General features: G+C 40.4%; 1 protein-coding gene across 2 annotated transcripts in view; it reads right to left on the minus strand.

Moving 5' to 3' along the window:
* The window catches only part of LOC118396680 (N-terminal EF-hand calcium-binding protein 2-like), a 150,677-nt gene that overhangs the window by 98,146 nt on the left and 30,450 nt on the right, over positions 1–22,081 (minus strand). The gene's annotated exons all lie outside the window — the stretch shown is intronic.

Genomic DNA, 22,081 nt, shown 5'->3' on the forward strand with positions numbered 1-22,081 from the left:
GGTCTGATGAAACAAAAATAGAACTGTTTGGCCATAATGACCATCATTATGTTTGGAGAGGGGGAGGCTTGCAATCCAAAGAACACCATCCCAACCGTGAAGCGCGGGGGTGGCAGCATCATGTTGTTGGGGTGCTTTGCTGCAGGAGGGCCACAAGATAATTGGCATCATAAGGTGGGAAAATGATGTGGCTATATTGAAGCAACATCTCAAGACATCAGTCAGGAAGTTAAAGCTTGGTCGAAAATGGGTCTTCCAAATGGACAATGACTCCAAAGTTGTGGCAAAATGGCTTAAGGACAACAAAATCAAGGTAGTGGAGTGGCCATAACAAAGGTCCGACCTCATTCCTACAGGAAATGTGTGGACAGAACTGAAAAAGCGAGTGCGAGCAAGGAGGCCTACAAACCTGACTCAGTTACATTAGCTCTGTCAGGAGGAATGGGTCATAATTCACCCAACTTATTGTGGGAAGCTTGTGGAAGGCTACCCGAAATGTTTGACCCAAGTTAAACAATTTAAAGTCAATGCTACCAAATACTAATTGAGTGTATGTAAACTTCTGACCCACTGGGAATGTGATGAAAGAAATAAAAGCTGAAATAAATCATTCTCTCTGCTATTATTCTGACATTTCACATTCTTAAAATAAAGTGGTGATCCTAACTGACCTAAGACAGGGAATTTTTACGAGGATTACATGTCAGAAATTGTGAAAAACTGAGTTTGTATGTATTTGGCTAAGATGTATGTAAACTTCTGACTTCAACTGTAGATGGCTGCTACAGGCAGCTGGAGGTGGGAGAGAGTCTGCTGCAGACTCCAACTGAAACAGGGCCACCCTTGATCCACTGAGGCCCTTGACCCAGGAACAGAATTAGAAACAGACCTAAGCCTCAGTACCAAACTTAGTGCCCAGCCCCACCCTTAGCCCCTGACTCCAAGCCCAGTCCCAGCCAGGAGGACTCCAGTCAGCTTTAAAGAACTACAGGAGCTTGTGGAGCCGTGCTGGTCCCTGGCTCACCATGTGAATGGGAAGGAAATTAAATATTCATACCACTATGTTTGCCCTTGTTTCTGTTAAACTGGACTTTTGGCTATTGGACAAAGTGTGGGCTCTAAACTCCAGTGTATGAAAATGACTGCAGCGCAAGCCTAAACGTGTTGCTATAGTTATTGCCACCGACCAGAACTATTGAGACTTCTTTAGGATTAGTGGACTGTCCAATTTACAGTAGATATTACGGTGAAAGAATACCATGCTACTGTTTGAGGAGAGTGGACAGTTTTGAACATGAACAAATTAGACACATTTGGGCAGTCTTGATACAACATTTTGAACAGAAATACAATGGTTCATTAGATCAGTCAAAAACTTTGCACATACACTGCTGCTGTCTACTGGCAAAAATCTAAATTGTACCTGGGCTGGAATAATATATTATGGCCTTTCTCTTGCATTTCAAAGATGATGGTACAAAGAAATATACAAAAGAAGGTTTGTAAAAAGGTTTTCTTTGCATTATATTTTACCAGATCTAATGTGTTATATTCTACTACATTCATTTCACATTTCCACAAACTTCAAAAGTGTTTCATTTCAAATGGTACCAATAATATGCATATCCTTGCTTCAGGGCCTGAGCTACAGGCAGTTCGATTTGGGTATGTCATTTTAGGCGAAAAATGTTTTAAAAAAAGGTCCGATCCTTCAGAGATTTTAAAGAGAACATCTTTTGAATCCGGTCCTTTGAATTAAAATGACAACTGGCTGCAGAAGCACATCCCGCTCCATCCCTCTCTCTCTATTTCAGTCCTCCTCTTTATCCTATTGATATCCCTCCCCTGTTCATTCTCTTCTCTCTACCTTTATCATTGCTCTTTCTGTCACCCCTCCTTTCTCTCTTCTCTCCATTGTCACTGTCATTTGTCTCTTGTTTGCTTTTGAGAGACACGCAAAAGCTGAGTGAACTGCTGGAATAGAGGAGGAAGGATAGAGAGCAGAGCCATCTCTCTACTGAACACAGTCTCATCTCCAACTTAAAGGGTTCTTTGGCAGTCCCCATAGGAGAACCCTTTGAAGAACCTTTTTAGGTTCCAGGCAGAACACTTTTGGGTTCCATGTAAAACCCTTTCCACAGAGGGCTCTACATGGAACCCGAAAGGGTTTACCTGAAACCAAAAAGGGTTCTACCAGGAACCAAAAAGGGTTCTCCTATGGGGACAGCTGAAGAACCCCTTGGATGTCTTTTTTTCTAAGAGGGTACCCCTCCTTTGTGTCCCCTTGCTCCATTTTCTGCGAGGGGTAGAGCCTCAGAACAGCACAACTGTACCACTAGTTAATTAAACACTGACCTACTTTACCACATTACTCGCCACTAAGGAATACCATTGCATGAAAAAGCATGCCAGCCCAACCCAGCCATCCTCTACTCTAAAGTTTGCTGAAGCTCAGTGTGTACTGTGGGATAAGGGCTGGATAGGTTCTGATGTGAGCAGATCACAGGTTCCAGCACTACCTCCATTCACCAACAGTGAAGAGAACATTCACTGTGTTCCAGGTTAATGGGTGGACTATCACTCATATCTTAGAATCCGGATCTGATAATAACAGACTGTAAATGCCAAGCTTGCATGAAAAGCTCTGCTCAGATGGCCACAATTTTCAGATTACATTAAGAGCCCAGATAAGAGGGAACATTCAAAGCAATGAAAAGTGGTGTTGTTTTGTGGTAAATATGGATTGAACGTGTGTGTGTGCATGTGGGGAGGGATCTGAAGTGAGGACATATAGGGGTATATCAGACAGATGGGAACAGTTCTGCTAATATGTCTGAGTGGGCAGACGGGAATGGGGACGACGCTATGCAGACCTTGCTGCTACGGACAAAAGGGATGCAATTAGGACATTTAACTTCCAGCAGGGCTCTCACATCCTGCACGCTTCTAAGAAGAAGAAGAGACATTCACTGTGTATTTCATGTCTATCCTTAATCACTGTTTTTTGGGGCGCAGGGCTGCCTGGTTGTCATGGCTACCAGAAAAAGTGAGCTGACCCTCCTTGGGATGTCTCAATCTCACTCTGTGCACATCTCTCTCCTCTTTCCTCACCACTCGGGCTCCCGGGTGGCGTAGCGGTCTAAGGCACTGCATCTCAGTGCTAGAGGCATCACTGCAGACACCCTGGTTCGATTCCAGGCTTTATCACAACTGGCTGTAATTGGGAGTTCCATAGGCCGACGCACAATTGGCCCAGCGTTGTCCGGGCTTGGCCATATGCTGTCATAGTAAATAAGAATTTGTCTTAACTAACTTGCCTAGTTAAATAAAAGTTCCTCTATTCCCCATCCTCCTCATTTCAAATGATCCACCTAAAGGGTATAGAGATATACTTGTTCATTTCCAGTGACCCATCTTTTCTCTTTTTTATCTCCTGGACTAATAAGGACCTTTTTACAGTTATTATCTCCTGTCTGAGGTGGTCCATGTCAGGGATCCATCCATTCAGAACAGGAGAGTAGCCACCTACCAAGCGAGACTAGCCCACACAGAGGAATATCTTCCCGTGATGGATTGAGGGGAGTTTCATTAGAGAACAAGTTGTGGTTGTGAGTGTCTGAAAGTGATAATGTGTCTGTGTGTGTGTGTGAGTGAGAAAGAGAGAGAGAGAGAGAGAGAGAGAGAGAGAGAGAGAGAGAGAGAGAGTGAATGTCTGAAAATGATAACACACACACACACCAGTGGAGGCTGCTGAGGGGAGGACAGCTCATAATAATGGCTGTAGCGGAGCGAATGAAATAGCATCAAAAACATGGTAACCACCAACCTCCTGTGACACACGCACACACACAGGATCGGCCCCACACACAGCCAGGGCCTGTTCCAGAGACAGAGGCCTGTTTTGGCTGATAAATGAGGAACACAAGTGGCTCACACAAGGCTGTCAGCTATCCTTATCTCCCTCCATCCATCAGCACAGCCAGACCTGCCCTATCTGCCAGGATAAAGGAACACACCCAACTCCTCACACACCAGCTGCATACCAACAGATGTTACCACATAAATTAACAGACTTTAGCCTAGGTGTGAAGCATACAGTAACATACTGTATCATTAGTGATTACATTAAGTACAGAGCTTGATAGAGACAGATATTGAGTAATCTATAAATCCCGTGTCTCCTCAATAAGTGTCTGTCATCTGTCATGATGAGAGTGGGGTTCAACCCTCATTAATGGAGTTCTACCCTCATTATACATTATGATCCCCAGCCTCACTGACAGGATCAATTAATGAACAATAGCCCAACGTGATTAAGATTTAATCGACTCCTACGACTCATCCCTCAGAACATGGCCACAGAGACAGAGGCCTGGTGAGGCTTGATGTTCAGGACTGGAAAACACAGAGATATTTAGTCGTATCTATATTGGGGAACAGCCCTGACTGAAAATGAACATGAGCCCAGGCAATAGCAGCTCAGCACAGACTGTGAACACAGCACTCCCAACCAATCTGCTCAAAATACACTCACTAAGAAGTCAAACTATTTCTATCGCACATACAGTTGAAGTCGAACGTTTACATACACTTACACTGTAGGTTGGAGTCATTAACCACTCCACAAAATTCTTGTTAACAAACTATAGTTTTGGCAAGTCGGTGAGGACATCTACTTTATGTATGACACAACTAATTTTTCCAACAATTGTTTACAGACAGATTATTTCACTTATAATTCACTGTATCACAATTCCAGTGGGTCAGAAGTTTACATACACTAAGTTGACTGTGCCTTTAAACAGCCTGGAAAATTCCAGAAAATGACATCTTCTGATAGGCTAATTGACATCATTTGAATCAATTGGAGGTGTACCTGTGGATATTTCAAGTCCTACCTTAAAACTCAGTGCCTCTTTGCTTGACATCATGGGAAAATCAAAAGAAATCATCCAATACCTCAGAAAAAAATTGAAGACCTCCACAAGTCTGGTTCATCCTTGGGAGCAATTTCCAAATGCCTTAAGGTACCATGTTCATCTGTACAAACAATAGTACGGAAGTATAAACACCATGGGACCAAGCAGTCGTCATTCCACTCAGGAAGGAGACGCATTCTGTCTCCTAGAGATAAACGTGCTTTGGTGCGAAAAGTGCAAATTAATCCCAGAACAACATCTTGTGAAGATGCTGGAGGAAACAGGGAAACAAGTATCTACATCCACAGTAAAACAAGTCCTATATCAACAAAACCTGAAAGGCCGCTCAGCAAGGAAGAAGCCACTGCTCCAAACCACCATAAAAAAGCCAGACTACAGTTTGCAACTGCACATAGGGACAAAGATTGTACTTTTTGGAGAAATGTCCTCTGGTCTGATGAAACAACAATATAACTGTTTGGCCATAATGACCATTGTTATGTTTGGAGGAAAAAGGGGGAGGCTTGTAAGTCGAAGAACACCATCCCAACTGTGAAGCACGGAGTGGCAGCATCATGTTGTTGGGGTGCTTTGCTGCAGGAGGTACTGGTGCACTTCACAAAATAGATGGCATCATGAGAAGAAAAATTACGTGGATATACTGAAGCAACATCTCAAGACATCAGTCAGGAAGTTAAAGCTTGATCACAAATGGGTCTTCCAAATGGACAATGACCCCAAGCATACTTCCAAAGTTGTGGCAAAATGGCTTAAGGACAACAAAGTCAAGGTGTTGGAGTGGCCATCAGAAAGCCTTGACTGGGAATGTGATGAAAGAAAGAAAGAATTCTCTATACTATTATTCTGACATTTCACAATCTTAAAATAAACTGGTGATCCTAACTGACCTAAGACTGTTTTACTGGGATTAAAAGTCAGGAATTGTGAGTTTAAATGTATTTGGTTAAGGTGTATATAAAACTTCCAACTTCAACTGTATCTATTTTAATACAGACCTATTTCAAAACATCAGTTGCTCCGCTTGCTCCATTGCTCAGGCACTAATGCGCACACACACACACACACACACACACACACACACACACACACACACACACACACACACACACACACACACACACACACACACACACACACACACACACACACACACACACACACACACACACACACACACACACACACACACACACACACACACAGACAAACACAAAGAAAGGCAGAAGGGTTAATTACCAGGCATCTAAATGTCATTTGGACAGGGACCCTACTGAGCCCTGGCTCAGAGAAGCACATTGCATCCAGCCATGTCATGTGATTTACACCTTCATGATCGCTGCTCATTAGTGAGAGCACAGAAAGGGCATTAACAGAAAGACAAAGAAAGATTACCCTCAGGATGGATTCCCTACTATACTCCAACTCTTGTAGTAAGAGACAAAGATAGACTCACTCACATAAAACACACACACGAGCTTAAACACACACACAAGGCGAGATGGTTTGGGATGAATTACACCGCAGAGTGAAGGAAAAGCAGCCAACAAGTGCTCAGAATGTGTGGGAACTCCTTCAAGAACTGCAGGAAAAGCATTCCAGGTGAAGCTGGTTGAGCGAATGCCAAGAGTGTGCAAAGCTGTCATCAAGGCAAAGGGTGTTTACTTTGAAGAATCTCACATATAAAATATATTTAAATTTGTTATTACATGATTCCATATGTGTTTTTCATAGTGTTGATGTCTTCACTATTATTCTACAATGTGAAAATATAAAAAATAATGAAAAACCCTGGAATTACTAGGTGTGTCTACATTTTTGACTGGTACTACACTACTGTTCAAAAGTTTGGGGTCACTTAGAAATGTCCTTGTCTTTGAAAGAAAATCTATTTTTTTGTCCCTTACAGCTGAAACTGCTGTGCTAATTAAAGAAGCAATAAAACTGGCCTTCTTTAGACTAGTTGAGTATCTGGAGCATCAGCATTTGTGAGTTTGATTACAGGCTCAAAATGTCCAGAAACAAAGAACTTTCTTCTGAAACTCATCAGTCTATTCTTGTTCTGCGAAATGAAGGGTATTTCATGCGAGAAATTGCCAAGAAACTGAAGAACTCGTACAACGCTGTGAACTACTCCCTTCACAGAATAGTGCAAACGGTCTCTAACCAGAATAGAAAGAGGAGTGGGAGGCCCCAGTGCACAACTGAGGAAGAGGATAAGTATATTAACAACGACTCAACTGTGAAGTGGTAGGCCACACAAGCTCATGGAACGGGACCGCTGAGTGTTGAAGCGTGTAGCGCGTAAAAAATAATCTGTCCTCAGTTCACTCCTGAGTTCCAAACTGCCCCTGGGAGCAACTTCAACACAATAACTGTTCATCGTGAGCTTCGTGAAATTGGTTTCCATGGCCGAGCAGCCGCACACAAGCCTAAGATCACCATGCACAATGTCAAGAGTCAGCTGGAGTGGTTTAAAGCTCGCAATTCTGGAGTCATGAATCACTCTTCACCATCTGCCAGTTGACAAATCTGGATTTGGTGGATGCCAGGGGAACGCTACCTGCCCAATGGATAGAGCCAACTGTAAAGTTTGGTGGAAGAGGTATAATGGTCGGAGGCTGTTTTTCATGGTTCGGGCTAGGCCCCTTAGTTTCAGTGAAGGGAAATCTTAATGCTATAGCATACAATGACATTCTAGACAATTCTGTATTTCCAACTTTGTGGCAACAGTTTGGGGAAGGCCCTTTCCTGTTTCAGCATGACAATGCCCCCGTGCACAAAGCTAGGTCCATACAGAAATGGTTTGTCGAGATCGGTGTGGGAGAACTTGACTGGCCTGCACAGAGCCCTGACCTCAACCCCATCAAACATCTATGGGATGAATTGGAACACTGACTGCGAGCCAGACCTAATCGCCCCACATCTGTGCCCGACCTCACTAATGCTTTTGTGGATGAATGGAACCAAGTCCCCGTAGCAATGTTACAACATATAGTGGAAAGCCTTCCCAGCAGTATAGTGGAGGCTGATTTTGGAATGAGATGGTCGAAGGCCATGTGTCCACATACTGCTGTACATATCGTTCTTACTATATCTGTTGGTGTATATACAGTGCCTTCAGAAAGTATTCACACCATTTGACTTTTTCATAATGTTGTTGCGTTACAGCCTGAATGTTGGTTACTGGCCTACACACAATACCCCATAAGGGAAAAGTGTATATATATATTTTTTATGTATTACTGTTACGTTCATCATAATGATGATACCAAGGCGCAGCGTGAGTAGAGTTCCAAAAATGTGCTTAACAAGCCACACAATATGTTGCATGGACTCATTCTGTGTGCAATAATTGTATTTCACATGATTTTTTAAACAACTACCTCAATACACCCAGTCACTACAAATATACACGTGCCCATCCTAACTCAGTTGCCAAAGAGGAAGGAAACTGCTCAGGAATTTCACCATGAGGCCAATGGTCATTTTTAAAACAGTTACGGAGTTGAATGGTTTTGATAGGCAAAAACTGGGGATGGATCAACAACATTGAAGTAATACTGCAAAAAATGTGACAAAGCAATTAACTATTTTTTCCTGAATACAAAGTGTTATGTTTAGGGCAAATACAATACAATACATTACTAAGTACCCCTCTCCATACTTTCAAGCATAGTGGTGGCTGCATCATGTTATGGGTATGCTAGTAATCATTAAGGCCTGGGAGTTTTTCAGGATAAAAAAAGGAGCGGAATGGAGCTTAGCACAGGCAAAATCCTACAGGAAGACCTGGCTGTCCACTTTCCACCAGACACTGGAAGATGAATTCACCTTTCAGCAGGACAATAACCTAAAACACAATGTCAAATTTACACTGGAGTTGCTTACCAAGAAGGCAGTGAATGTTCATGAGTGGCGAGTTACAGTTTTGACTTAAATCTACTGGAAAATCTATGGCAAGACCTTAAAATGGTTGTCTATAAATGATTAACAACCAATTTCACAGAGCTTGAAGAATGAGAGTGAGAGTAATGAGAATGAGAGTAATGTGGAAACCTCTTTGAGACTCACGCAGAAAGACTCACAGCTGTAATCACTGCCAAAGATGCTTCTACAAAGTATTGGCTCAGGGGTGTGAATACTTATGTAAATGAGATACAGTATTTCTGTATTTAATGTTCAATCAAAAATAAAATAGCAAAACATTCTAAAAACATGTTTTCACTTTGTCATTATGGGGTATTGAGTGTAAATTCATTTATTCAATGTTGAATTCAGGCTGTAACACTACAAAATGTGGAATAAGTCAAGGGGAATGAATACTTTCTAAAGGCTCTGTACGCATATATTGCATTTGGATTACTGATACAGTGTTATTTGGGTTTTTAACTGGATTCTTTCTGATATTCTCTATTATTTATTACGTGTGTACTTGTTTGACATTTTACTGCACTAGGAGCTAGTAACACAAGCATTTCGCTGCACCGCTATAACATCTGCTAAACTGTGTACTGTATGCCACCAATAAACGTTTACTTGACTTGATACCTCACCAAGAATAAACAGAGATAATATTGTCACCCTGGCCACTTACCAGGCCTGTCAATCATGTTACTTCTAAACAAATCCTCCTTAATATCATCCTCCTATGTTAACCCTTTGTGAAGAGTCACCAACCTCTGTGCTCGAAAATAAATGTGAAGAACAGAGAGAAAGAGCTGATGATGATGACATTGTAGTGTAATACAGAAAATCCCCATCAATTGGATGAGTCACTATTATGTAGGTGGATGGAAATTATCCAAACATTATTTTGAATATAATAATAATGAACTACATTAGTCAATCTGACTCCATTATCATGTGAATGCTATTGATCCAGAATGGTATCCAGAGGGAATATAGCCAGGGTTGCAAGCCTTGCGTCACCACTCGGAATACTATAAAATGCACGTGTCTAGGTTTACCGTTTTGCAATTATTAAGAGGCTGAGGAACAAGGAGCTAATATTTTGCAATCAATATCTTAGCATTCAATTATTCTTGAGACTCTAGGGGCAGTATTTCATTTTTGGATAAAAAAACGTTCCCATTTTAAACAAGATATTTTGTCACGAAAAGATGCTCGACTATGCATGTAATTAAACTGAAACTCACGAAAAAACGCTTTGGAAAGAAAACACTCTGACGTTTCCAAAACTGCAAAGATATTATCTGTGAGTGCCACAGAACTGATGCTACAGGCGAAACCAAGATGAAACTTCAAACAGGAAGTGAGCAAAATTTTTGAGGCGCTGTTTTCCATTGTCTCCTTATATGGCTGTGAATGCGCCTACAAGCCTACACTTTCTGCCGTTTCCCCAAGGTGTCTGCAGCATTGTGACGTATTTGTAGGCATATCATTGGAAGATTGGCCATAAGAGACTACATTTACCAGGTGTCCGTCCGGTGTCCTTTGTCGAAATTGGTGCGTAATCTTCAGCTGCAAGCATTCTTCCATGTGATTCAGAGGAGAAAGCAGACTTCCACGAACGATATATCATCGAAGAGATATGTGAAAAACACCTTGAGGATTGATTCTAAACAACGTTTGCCATGTTTCAGTCGATATTATGGAGTTAATTTGGAAAAAAGTTCAGCGTTTTGATGACTGAATTGTTTTTTTTTTTTTGGTAGCCAAACGTGATGAACAAAACGGAGCGATTTCTCCGACACAAAGAATCTTTTTGGAAAAACTGAACATTTGCTATCTAACTGAGAGTCTCCTCATTGAAAACATCCGAAGTTCTTCAAAGGTCAATTATTTTATTTGAATGCTTTTCTTGTTTTTGTGAAAATGTTGCCCGCTGAATGCTACGCTAAATGCTGCGCTAGCTATCAATACTCTTACACAAATGCTTGTTTTGCTATGGTTGAAAAGCATATTTTGAAAATCTGAGATGACAGTGTTGTTAACAAATGGCTAAGCTTGAGAGCTAGCATATTTATTTCATTTCATTTGCGATTTTCATGAATAGTTAACGTTGCGTTATGGTAATGAGCTTGAGGCTGTATTCACGATCCTGGATCCCGGATGGCTAGTATCAAGAGTTAACCTCAGAGATGCACTGCTAGATACCAAGCATATATCCTATGTGCCTTTGGAAAGTATTCAGACCACTTGACTTTTTCAACATTTTCTTAAGTTACATCCTTATTTAAAGTGGATTAAATAAAATGCAATCCTCTGCAATCTACACACAATACCCCATAATGACAAAGCAAAAATGTCACACCCTGATCTGGTTCACCTGTCCTTGTGATTGTTTCCACCCACTCCAGGTGTTGCTTATTATCCCCGGTGTATACAGTTGAAGTCGGAAGTTTACAGACACGTAGGTTGGACTCATAAAAACTTGTTTCCAGTGGGTCAGAAAAACCCCATTTCCAGTGGGTCAGAAGTTTACATACACTAAGTTGACTGTGCCTTTAAACAGCTTGGAAAATTCCAGAAAATGATGTCATGGCTTTAGAAGCTTCTGATAGGCTAATTGACATAATTTGAGTCAATTGGAGGTCTACCTGTGGATGTATTTCAAGGCCTACCTTAAAACTCAGTGCCTCTTTGCTTGACATCATGGGAAAATCAAAAGACCTCAGAATAAAAATTGTAGACCTCCACAGGTCTGGTTCATCCTTGAGAGCAATTTACAAATGCCTGAAGGTACCACGTTCATCTGTACAAACAATAGTACGCAAGTATAAACACCATGGGATCACGCAGCCGTCATACCGCTCAGGAAGGAGAAGCGTTCTGTCTCATAGAGATGAGCGTACATTGGTGCGAAAAGTGCAAATAAATCCCAGAACAACAGCAAAGGACCTTGTGAAGATGCTGGAGAAAACGGGTACAAAAGTATCTATATCCACAGTAAAACGAGTCCTATATCGACATAACCTGAAAGGCCGCTCAGCAAGGAAGAAGCCACTGCTCCAAAACTGCCATAAAAAAAGACTACGATTTGCAACTGCACATGGGGACAAAGATCGTACTTTTTGGAGAAATGTCCTCTGGTCTGATGAAACAAAAATAGAACTGTTTGGCCATAATGACCATCTTTATGTTTGGAGGAAAAAGGGGGAAGCTTGCAAGCTGAAGAACACCATGTGGGGGTGCTTTGCTGCAGGAGGGACTGGTGCACCTCACAAAATAGATGGCATTATGAGGCAGGAAATTATGTGGATATATGGAAGCAAAATCTCAAGACATCAGTCAGGAAGTTCAAGCTTGGTCGCAAATGGGTCTTCCAAATGGACAATGACCCCAAGCATACTTCCAAAGTTGTGTCAAAATGGCTTAAGGACAATCAAGTCAAGGTATTGGAGTTGCCATCACAAAGCTCTGACCTCAATCCTATGGAAAATTTGTGGGCAGAACTGAAAAAGCGTGTGCGAGCAAAGAGGCCTACAAACCTGACTCAGTTACACCAGCTCTGTCAGGAGGGATGGGCCAAAATTCACCCAACTTATTGTGGGAAGCTTGTGAAAGGCTACCCGAAATGTTTGACTCAAGTTTGACTCAAGTTAAACCATTTAAAGGCAATGATACCAAATACTAATTGAGTGTATGTAAATGGGATCACTGGGAATGTGATGAACGAAATAAAAGCTGAAATAAATAACTATCTCTGCTATTATTCTGACATTTCACATTCTTAAAATAAACTGGTGATTCTAACTGACCTAAGACTGGGAATTTTTACGAGGATTAAATGTCAGGAATTGTGAAAAACTGAGTTTAAATGTTTATTTATTTATTTTTATTTCACCTTTATTTAACCAGGTAGGCAAGTTGAGAACAAGTTCTCATTTACAATTGCGACCTGGCCAAGATAAAGCAAAGCAGTTCGACAGATACAACGACACAGAGTTACACATGGAGTAAAACAAACATACAGTCAGTAATACTGTATAAACAAGTCTATATACAATGTGAGCAAATTAGGTGAGAAGGGAGGTAAAGGCAAAAAAGGCCATGGTGGCAAAGTAAATACAATATAGGAAGTAAAACACTGGAATGGTAGTTTTGCAATGGAAGAATGTGCAAAGTAGAAATAAAAATAATGGGGTGCCAAGGAGCAAAATAAATAAATAAATGAAATACAGTTGGGAAAGAGGTAGTTGTTTGGGCTAAATTATAGGTGGGCTATGTACAGGTGCAGTAATCTGTAAGATGCTCTGACAGTTGGTGCTTAAAGCTAGTGAGGGAGATAAGTGTTTCCAGTTTCAGAGATTTTTGTAGTTCGTTCCAGTCATTGGCAGCAGAGAACTGGAAGGAGAGGCGGCCAAAGAAAGAATTGGTTTTGGGGGTGACTAGAGAGATATACCTGCTGGAGCGCGTGCTACAGGTGGGAGATGCTATGGTGACCAGCGAGCTGAGATAAGGGGGGACTTTACCTAGCAGGGTCTTGTAGATGACATGGAGCCAGTGGGTTTGGCTGTATGTATTTGGCTATGGTGTATATAAACTTCCAACTTCAACTGTATCTATTTTAATACAGACCTATCTCAAAACATCACTAATCATTGAAAATTATAAATGACCTAATGGATCATGATCATTTTAAAGTTTTGAAAGGGAGGGCCCGCCTATCCCCTTCAAGCCCACCTATCCCCTTCAAGCCCGCCTATCCCCTTCAAGCCCGCCTATCCCCTTCAAGCCCGCCTATCCCCTTGTACTGTTTTTGGACTCAGATCTGGTTTCTGACTCCTGTCTGCCCTGACTTTGAGACTACCTATTGTCTGATACTGTTTGGACTCTGACCTGATATATGAACTCTCGTCTGTCCCCAACCTGCCTTTGCCTACTCCCTTTGTTATAATAAATGTGTCTGCATTTGGGTCTCTCCTTGTGCCCTTATGGAAAAAGGTTTTTAGAAATATTTGCAAATTGATAAAAAAAAATAATAATTGAAATACCTTATTTACATACTGTAAGTATTCAGACCCTTTACTTTGAGACTTGAAATTGAGCTCAGGTGCATCCTGTTTCCATTGATCATCCATGACATGTTTCTACAACTTGATTGGAGTCCACCTGTGGTAAATTGATTGGACATGATTTGAAAAGGCACAAACCTGTCTATATAAGGTCCCACAGTTGACAGTGCATGTCAGAGCAAAAACCAAGCCTTGAGGTCAAAGGAATTCTCCGTAGAGCTCTGAGACAGGATTGCGTCGATGCACAGATCTGGGGAAGGGTACTAAAAAATGTCTGCAGCATTGAAGGTTCCCAAGAACACAGTGGCCTCCATCATGCTTAAATGGATGAAGTTTGGAACCACCAAGACTCTTCCTAGAGCTTGCCGTCCGGCCAAAAAAGTTCTAGAGTTCCTCTATGGAGATGGGAGAACCTTTCAGAAGGACAACCATCTCTGTAGCACTCCACCAATCAGGCCTTTATGGTAGTGGCCAGACGGAAGCCACTCCTCTGTAAAAGGCACATGACAGCCCGCTTGGAGTTTGACAAAAGGCACCTAAAGACTCACAGTCCATGAGAAGCAAGATTCTCTGGTCTGATGAAAGCAAGATTTAACTATTTGACCTGAATGCTAAGCGTCACGCCTGGTGGAAACTTGGCACCATCCCTACAGTGAAGGATGGTGGTGGCAGCATCATGCTGTGGGGATGTTTTTCAGCGGCAGGGATTGGGAAACTAGTCAGGATCGAGGGAAAAATTAATGGAGCAAAGTACTGAGAGATTCTTGATGAAAACCTGCTCCAGAACATTTAGGACCTCAGACTGGGGTGAAGGTTCACCTTCCAATAGGACAACAACCCTAAGCACACAGACAACGCAGGAGTGGCTTTGGGACAAGTCTCTGAATGTGCTTGAGTGTCCCAGTTACAGCACGGATTTGAACCCTATCAAACATCTCCCTAGAGACCTAAAAATAGCTGTGCAGCAACGCTCCCCATCCAACTTGACAGAGCTTGAAAGGATCTGCAGAGAAGAATGGGAGAAACTCCCCAAATACAGGTGTGCCAAGCTTGTAGCATCATACCTGAGAGGACTCGATGCTGTAATCACTGCTAAAGGTGCTTCAACAAAGTACTGAGTAAAGGGTACTTATGTAAATGTTATATTTAAGTTATATTTTTTTTATAAATGAGCAAAAATTTTTAAAAACCTGTTTTTGCATTGTCATTATAGGTTGTTGTTTAGATTGATTAGGTGAAAAAAACGATTTAATACATTTTGGAATAAGGCTGTAACGTAACAAAATGTGGAAAAAGTCAAGGGGGAAAAAGTCAATTGCTTTGCGAATAACATTTAACATGAAACATTTCACCAAATAATAATTCAAGGAATATTACTCAGAAATGTGTGAAGTAATCCGATTTATTGCAGTTACTCAATAAGAATACAATCACCAAATGGTACATACCAGAAATCTTCACAATAAAAATAATACAAAATATCCTAAGTCTTAACAGCATAGAAAATTTGCGTCTATGACATACAAACGTACATCAGGAGATCGGTTTACCAATGACTGCATGATCGATGTTTAAACGCAAACTCCTTGTATCTCCAATCGTCTAATTAACATAACTTTGCATGGCCCAAAAACACATAAACAAAGGCATGAAAACAACACACATTCTCTAATCTAATCAAATCAAAAACTCAAATCAAACCACCACACCTTAACACTGTATAATAAGAGCACACCCCTGTATTGCTCCTCTTTGAACTATGCACCATCCGACAAACAGAATATCAGAATCTCTGTAACAATAAATCCATAGCACTTAGAGTACAATGAATCATATCAAAATTCATAGCTCTTCATGAACTCTTGTAACAATCCAAACATGACAATTAAATCAAACCAGTAACATTAATTTAGTTGATTCAAGTTTCATCAGTCATCACCTCTCCTGGCTTCAGTGACCCTAGGACTTCTGTGAGAACACACACTTCATCGAGATAGCCACAGATAAGGTGTGTTTAATCCCTGTGGTAGCCCACAGATGGTCGGCCATCCAAACAATGTCATAAATCGTGATTGAGTCATCATGCTGTGCTCCCACTCCAGCCAGTTGCTAGTCACAACTATCACCTTCTCTCATTCTTCCACTACAGCATTAGCAAGGCTGGTTCTAATCTCCACTTTCAGTCTAACTCAGCCACCATGTCGCCTGTCTCTGCCATCCTGCTACCTGACACAACCCTGGTCGATTTGGGTCGTGTAATCTATGCCAGGACACACAGTGCAGTGCTGTGATCCTGTCGTATTGAGTTGTTTGTTTGTTCTGGTTAGTAAGAAGGTCAGAGAGGCTGTCTGTCTGTTTATGAAAGGCTTTGAGCAGAAAGGTCACATCAATGATTCATTCCCACACCTCACAGGATACTGGGTGGACAACTGGGATATATCACCTAATTCGAGTATAATGTTAAAATCATTCACAAAATAATAATACCACCAATAAGCACTTATTTTGCTGGTATGCATTGTTCTTATTTATAGACAGTGTGCATTCCCTGTATGTGTGTACTGCACAGTATGAATCTGTACATACTACAGTATGAATCTGAGACTGTGAATGCTGCATGAACTGGTGTTCAGCTCCTCAGTCCCCCTGCAGCAACAACCAAATGGTTTAAACAAAAGTTTGGCTAAATCTCCTTATTGTATAAGTTCTCCCCTGCTGGCAGTCCTCACTTTACTCCAGTTACATAAGCACAGAATGAAATGGATAATTGTGATCCTTGCTGTGGGCCATCGCTGAAGAGGAGTTTGGAGAGTGTGGTATCTGCCCACAGCCTCCCCCAGGCTTACATGGCTCCACTACTGCCACTGTTCCAATGACAGTACTGCCAGTAGGTTGGCATATGATAGTGGTGCCAGACAGGCAACGTAAATATATCCCGCCTGCACCTCTCACTGCAGGAGTCAGAGGAAGACATTCTGAGATCCCTGGTGAGACACAGGCCTTTTACTGTGATAGGTAAATGTCCTCAAGCTGCTATAAAGGTGATCTTGAGTAAAACAAGCTTATATTTTGGGTTCTGATGGGGTACGACAGATGAACTAAGCTAAGTTATATATATTTCAAGATGGGTACCTATCATTCAATTAGAAATAAATTATTGCCCCTTTAATTTGATCGCTCTGTTGTCACAGACAATTTTCCTGTGTGGCAGGAAATGCAAATCTTAGTATATTCAAGGTTTAAAAAGACTTATAAAGTATGTAATAACCACTTTAAAAGGTCAGACTTGATTTATCCTAATAAAAAATGTATCAACCCCTACAAAAATGCCCATGTCCATAATCCATATAATAATTCACATTTCCTGTTACTGCCGTATTATTGTCCTGCTGAGAAAAACTGTTCAAATTAAGATATTACACCTGCATGTATGACAGGGCAGTTTGTATTGAAGTCAGACAGCAGCTCACCATGGTATTCCAGGTGATACACTCTACCCCAGTCTCTAGTGTCTCCATAGTGCCCGTGTTAGTGTCATAGTGTCTCCAGCTGACACTATAGACAGTCACTATAGATAGCCTGACTAGACAGGTGTCAGTAACTTTCTCCAGTCTGTCTGCAGTGAATGCAGGAGACAACACAGCTGGAAAGAAATGTTACCTTTAAAGGCCCAGTGCAGTCCAAATATTTTTTTCATATTGTGCTTTGTATCATATTTTGTAACAGCTGATGAATCTAACACTGTAAAAATGTGATCAATGTTATTTCCTGACAGTTGCTGGTTGAAAATACAATATACACCAGACCTTCAGCTTGCCTGGTGATATCACCAGGTGGTAAATTAGTTAATAGACCAATAACAAAGAGAGTTCCAAACCTCACTGCCAATAACAGCTAGTTTTCAGTGTTCCCCTCCCCACTCAGACCAGTCCCAGACAGTCATAGCAAGATGTTTTAAAGATTTGAATGGCAAACTATTAAAGGTACTTAATTGTTACCCAGTAATGATTTGATATTGATATAACAATGTCTGCATTGGGCCCTTAACGTTAACGTAATGTAACACTGCAATTAGAATAAGTCTTCAATTGTATTATTAGCATAGAGAGCTTACAAACATACGAAAACTAGCCAATGTTGAGTCATATTTGTGGATTGTTTTGTCTACATGCAGCATGAGTGCTCAGAGCATGGATGTTACAGCTCACAGGGGGTGGATGGCAAAGCTTTTGTCAAGTCTTTACTATCCTTAAATGTGAAGACTGTAATTTTATCAAATCAATTCTCTATGTATAATTATTATTATGTGATTAAGCTAATCATGTAAACTTTAATTAACTAGGAGCACCACAGGATTTTTTTGATATAGTCTCTATTTCCTGAATCGACTCTTCAGATATTGTCATATATTATCAATTACAGTCTGCCATTAATGATTATTAATTGCTACCTTCTATCAGTCTCATCTGAATGTTGTAAAATTATTGGTATCTGCACGACCCCTAGCATAAATTATGAATCAGCAATATACAAATTGGCTTAATTATTTATTTACTAACTAACAAAATAAACACAGAAATACATAGCAAACAAACAGAAGATATTGGTTACTAACAAAGATAGACAAGTCCCTAGTGGGTTACGCTGATATTACAGCTTGGTAGACAAAAGGAAAGAGGTGGGACTGAGAAAGAGCAGGAAAGACTAAATGGATTCATTACACACAGTCTATAATTATATTAATTGAAATGCTAATCCTTTGCGTACGAACGGCCGCTCATTCGAGAATAATTGCAATGTATATATATTTACGCCTGTATGTCTTCTCTGTTGGAATCCTTGATCGTCCTGTAGGGTTCATCAGAGTCTCTGGTTAACTTTCATTGAAGTCACAAAGTATTTTGTGTTGTAGGTGGTTAGAATAGTTACTTCAGAGTACCAGTCAGATATGTTCTCATAGAATTCAGAGTACCATTCAGATATGTTCTCATAGAATAGTTACTTCAGAGTACTATTCAGATATGTTCTCATAGAATAGTTACTTCAGAGTACCATTCAGATATGTTCTCATAGAATAGTTACTTCAGAGTACCATTCAGATATGTTCTCATAGAATAGTTACTTCAGAGTACCATTCAGATATGTTCTCATAGAATAGTTACTTCAGAGTACCATTCAGATATGTTCTCATAGAATAGTTACTTCAGAGTACCATTCAGATATGTTCTCATAGAATAGTTACTTCAGCGATTGTCTATATTCCCGTCCTAGGTTTACATAATTTCTAGTCTGACTAGTAATTTGTGTCTAAGATTTGCTCTTATTCTGTAGGGATCGATAGTCTCAGAGTTTAACCATTTCCAGCAGTGTAGCCAATGCTCCACCTGGTATAGTCTTGACCTTTGGAAGAGTTGTAGTTTAAACCACTTCACACACCAGCGTCACCCGGCATGTTTTGGTCTCAGAAATTCAACCGTTTTCAACCTTATCTTACACCGGGGTTTGCGTGGTCTGGTGTGAATTTCATCAGGAGTGGGTTTTATACGTTTCAGTATAAAAGGGCAGTTCCATGATGTGGACATACTGTCTATGCTCACGTGGGCGTGGTCACTGAGTAGTTAATCTTTATATGAAAAACCCATACTCTGATTTAGAAGGTTAACATCACATTACATCTTTTCACAATAGTTTAATGTTTAATCACATACTTTTCCCAATATTTAGATGTAAACCTCACAGCTGGGAAATGTACACTTTAAAAGATATCCTTATGTGTGTTTCCTGTCCTTCATGAGATCACCAAATGAAACACACTCAACATCACTGTCCCTTATGTGTACACGGATCATTCCCACATTCTCAAAAGTGGAAAGATGGTTTAATTTAGGAGTTTGGCCAAGTGAAGTCCTTTTGTCTCTCTCTGTGCTCTCTGCCTCTCTTTCTGCATGACCAGGGGGAGAGAGTCTCTCTCTGCCAGAAGTGTATGACCGGAGATAACAAAACCTGGGTTTAGAAGAGAGAGTGAGGGGGGGGGGCTTTATCTCAGTGCTAAGCTTTTCAGCACCTTAAAAGTTTCAGGTCAAGAAAAAATCTTCAAGGGGAATCTTAACTTTGAGCCTTTGATCTAAAATCCACAAGATCAAGACATTTACTGAAAAAAATAATACTCTCTTATAGTCTGTCTCCTAACTCCAATCAATGCCTACAGTGGCGTAAAACAGTTTAACGGGGCCCACTTGCAAGGTTTGAGCATGGCCCCACCCTCAACCCCACCTCCAAAATGAGTGGTGGGGGGGGGTTGCCATGGTGTAGAGAGGAAAATGTATAGTAATCTCATGCTGTTTTACACATTTTGCAATAAGGCTGAGTACAAATGTTGCTGTTTTAGATCTCAGAGATTCTTGAAAGACGGAACAATAAAAAAAAAAAAAATTGGTCTGATGTTATACACAAAATAAATATATACAAACTGTTATATACATTTTGATAGATCGAAGCAGAAGTGTGGACTCGAGTTACATGACTTGGACTCGAGTCACAAATATGATGACATGCAACTCGACTTTGACTTTAACACCAATGACCCGTGACTTGACCCTTCCCAAGCCCAAATCTAAAAGATGATGCTATTTCAAAAAGTGTGCAGCGCATCAACTCTTCATTTAACGGATTACAGTTTGAATCAGACAGCAGCCAATCAAATTGTGCCAGCTGAGAAAAAGTTGTGCGCGGCAGTGCAGAGGAACGTCGGCGGGTGAATTCAGATGGAGCCTTTGGAAAGATGATACCCAAAATGATTATTTTCGGATATAAAGACGACACTGTGTATCAACAAAAAAAACAGATTGCAACTGTTCGACATTTGAAGCTACACAAAGAACGGTAAGTTGTGGCTAATATAGCCGACAGCTATATATTTTATTACTTTACTAGTGTATCATTTAGGCTAACGTAACGTTAAATCAATGAGCCTCCACACAGTCAGTCAGTGCGGGAACGTGATCATTGCACCCAAGATTGAGCTACAACTGGCTAGGCAGTTGGTAGCCTAAATCCTGCCTGATGTTACTGCTGTTCCTAAAACCATTGACATACGTTAGCCTACTGTAACCACACAGAGAGAGAGTGTGCATCGCCTACATCGACGATTCCACCCCATAGCCATCCTTGATAGTCAATCCCTATTGGGGGGGGGGGGTCTTTCTCGTGGCTCCCCATGTATTTCCATAGAAATATAACGTTTATTTGGAAAGTAATAAATATATGGATATTTTTAAAAGCATTCATGATTTGCATAAATGTAATATACTAACTATTACTCTTGTTAAAAATATGAAATATGTGACAATTTTGGACAATTTTGGTATTACATTTGGTGAAGAAAACATTATGACTTGTTTAGGACTCGAAACTCAAAGTTTAGGGCTTGAGACTTGACTTGATACTTGTCAGTCTTGACTTGAGACTTGAATCGGACTTGCCTGTCTTGATTTGGGACTTGACTTGATACTTGAGTGTTAAGACTTGAGACTTACTTGTGACTTGTAAAACAATGGATCAAAGTGTAAGCTATCACACCATGTAAAGAAAGAACCTCAAATGTACATATTTTTTCTTCATAAAATGCAACTAACTGGACACAATAAAAGGCATTTTCTTTAAAGTAATCCCAACAAGTGTTTAAAGGTCTTTATTGTTAAATTCTAACATTAAGTTATTCAAATATCCAAACGTCTTTTTGATTCGATTTATAGCACTATTAAATGCTCCAGGGCTAATTTATTTAGCATTTTTCAATGTTTTTAAAATTTTTGAACATTTATAAAGCAAACATTATCAGTTAGGTCTAGCACAGCAAATATTTTTTCTGAATATTGATTCATTTGAAAATCCCCAATAAAGCCAACCATTCTATCAGATCTGTCAGCACTCTGATGGAGTTGACATGAGACACAAATCTGACAGAGATGATGTTTTACGTTGTTGACAACATTTTTTTCCTTCTTCATTCAAGTGGTATACACAGTAGCAATTGTGCTTTTTTCTCAGTTAGCTTATGACTCTGAAATGTAATTCAATGTAACATATTTCAACCAAAATTAATATTCTATCATAATCTATACGGCAGATGGAGTTTATAGTTTATGGTGATTCCAATATTGT

The sequence above is a fragment of the Oncorhynchus keta genome, chromosome 17 (genome assembly GCF_023373465.1).
Source record: "Oncorhynchus keta strain PuntledgeMale-10-30-2019 chromosome 17, Oket_V2, whole genome shotgun sequence".
In the NCBI taxonomy this organism is placed as follows: Eukaryota; Metazoa; Chordata; class Actinopteri; order Salmoniformes; family Salmonidae; genus Oncorhynchus; species Oncorhynchus keta.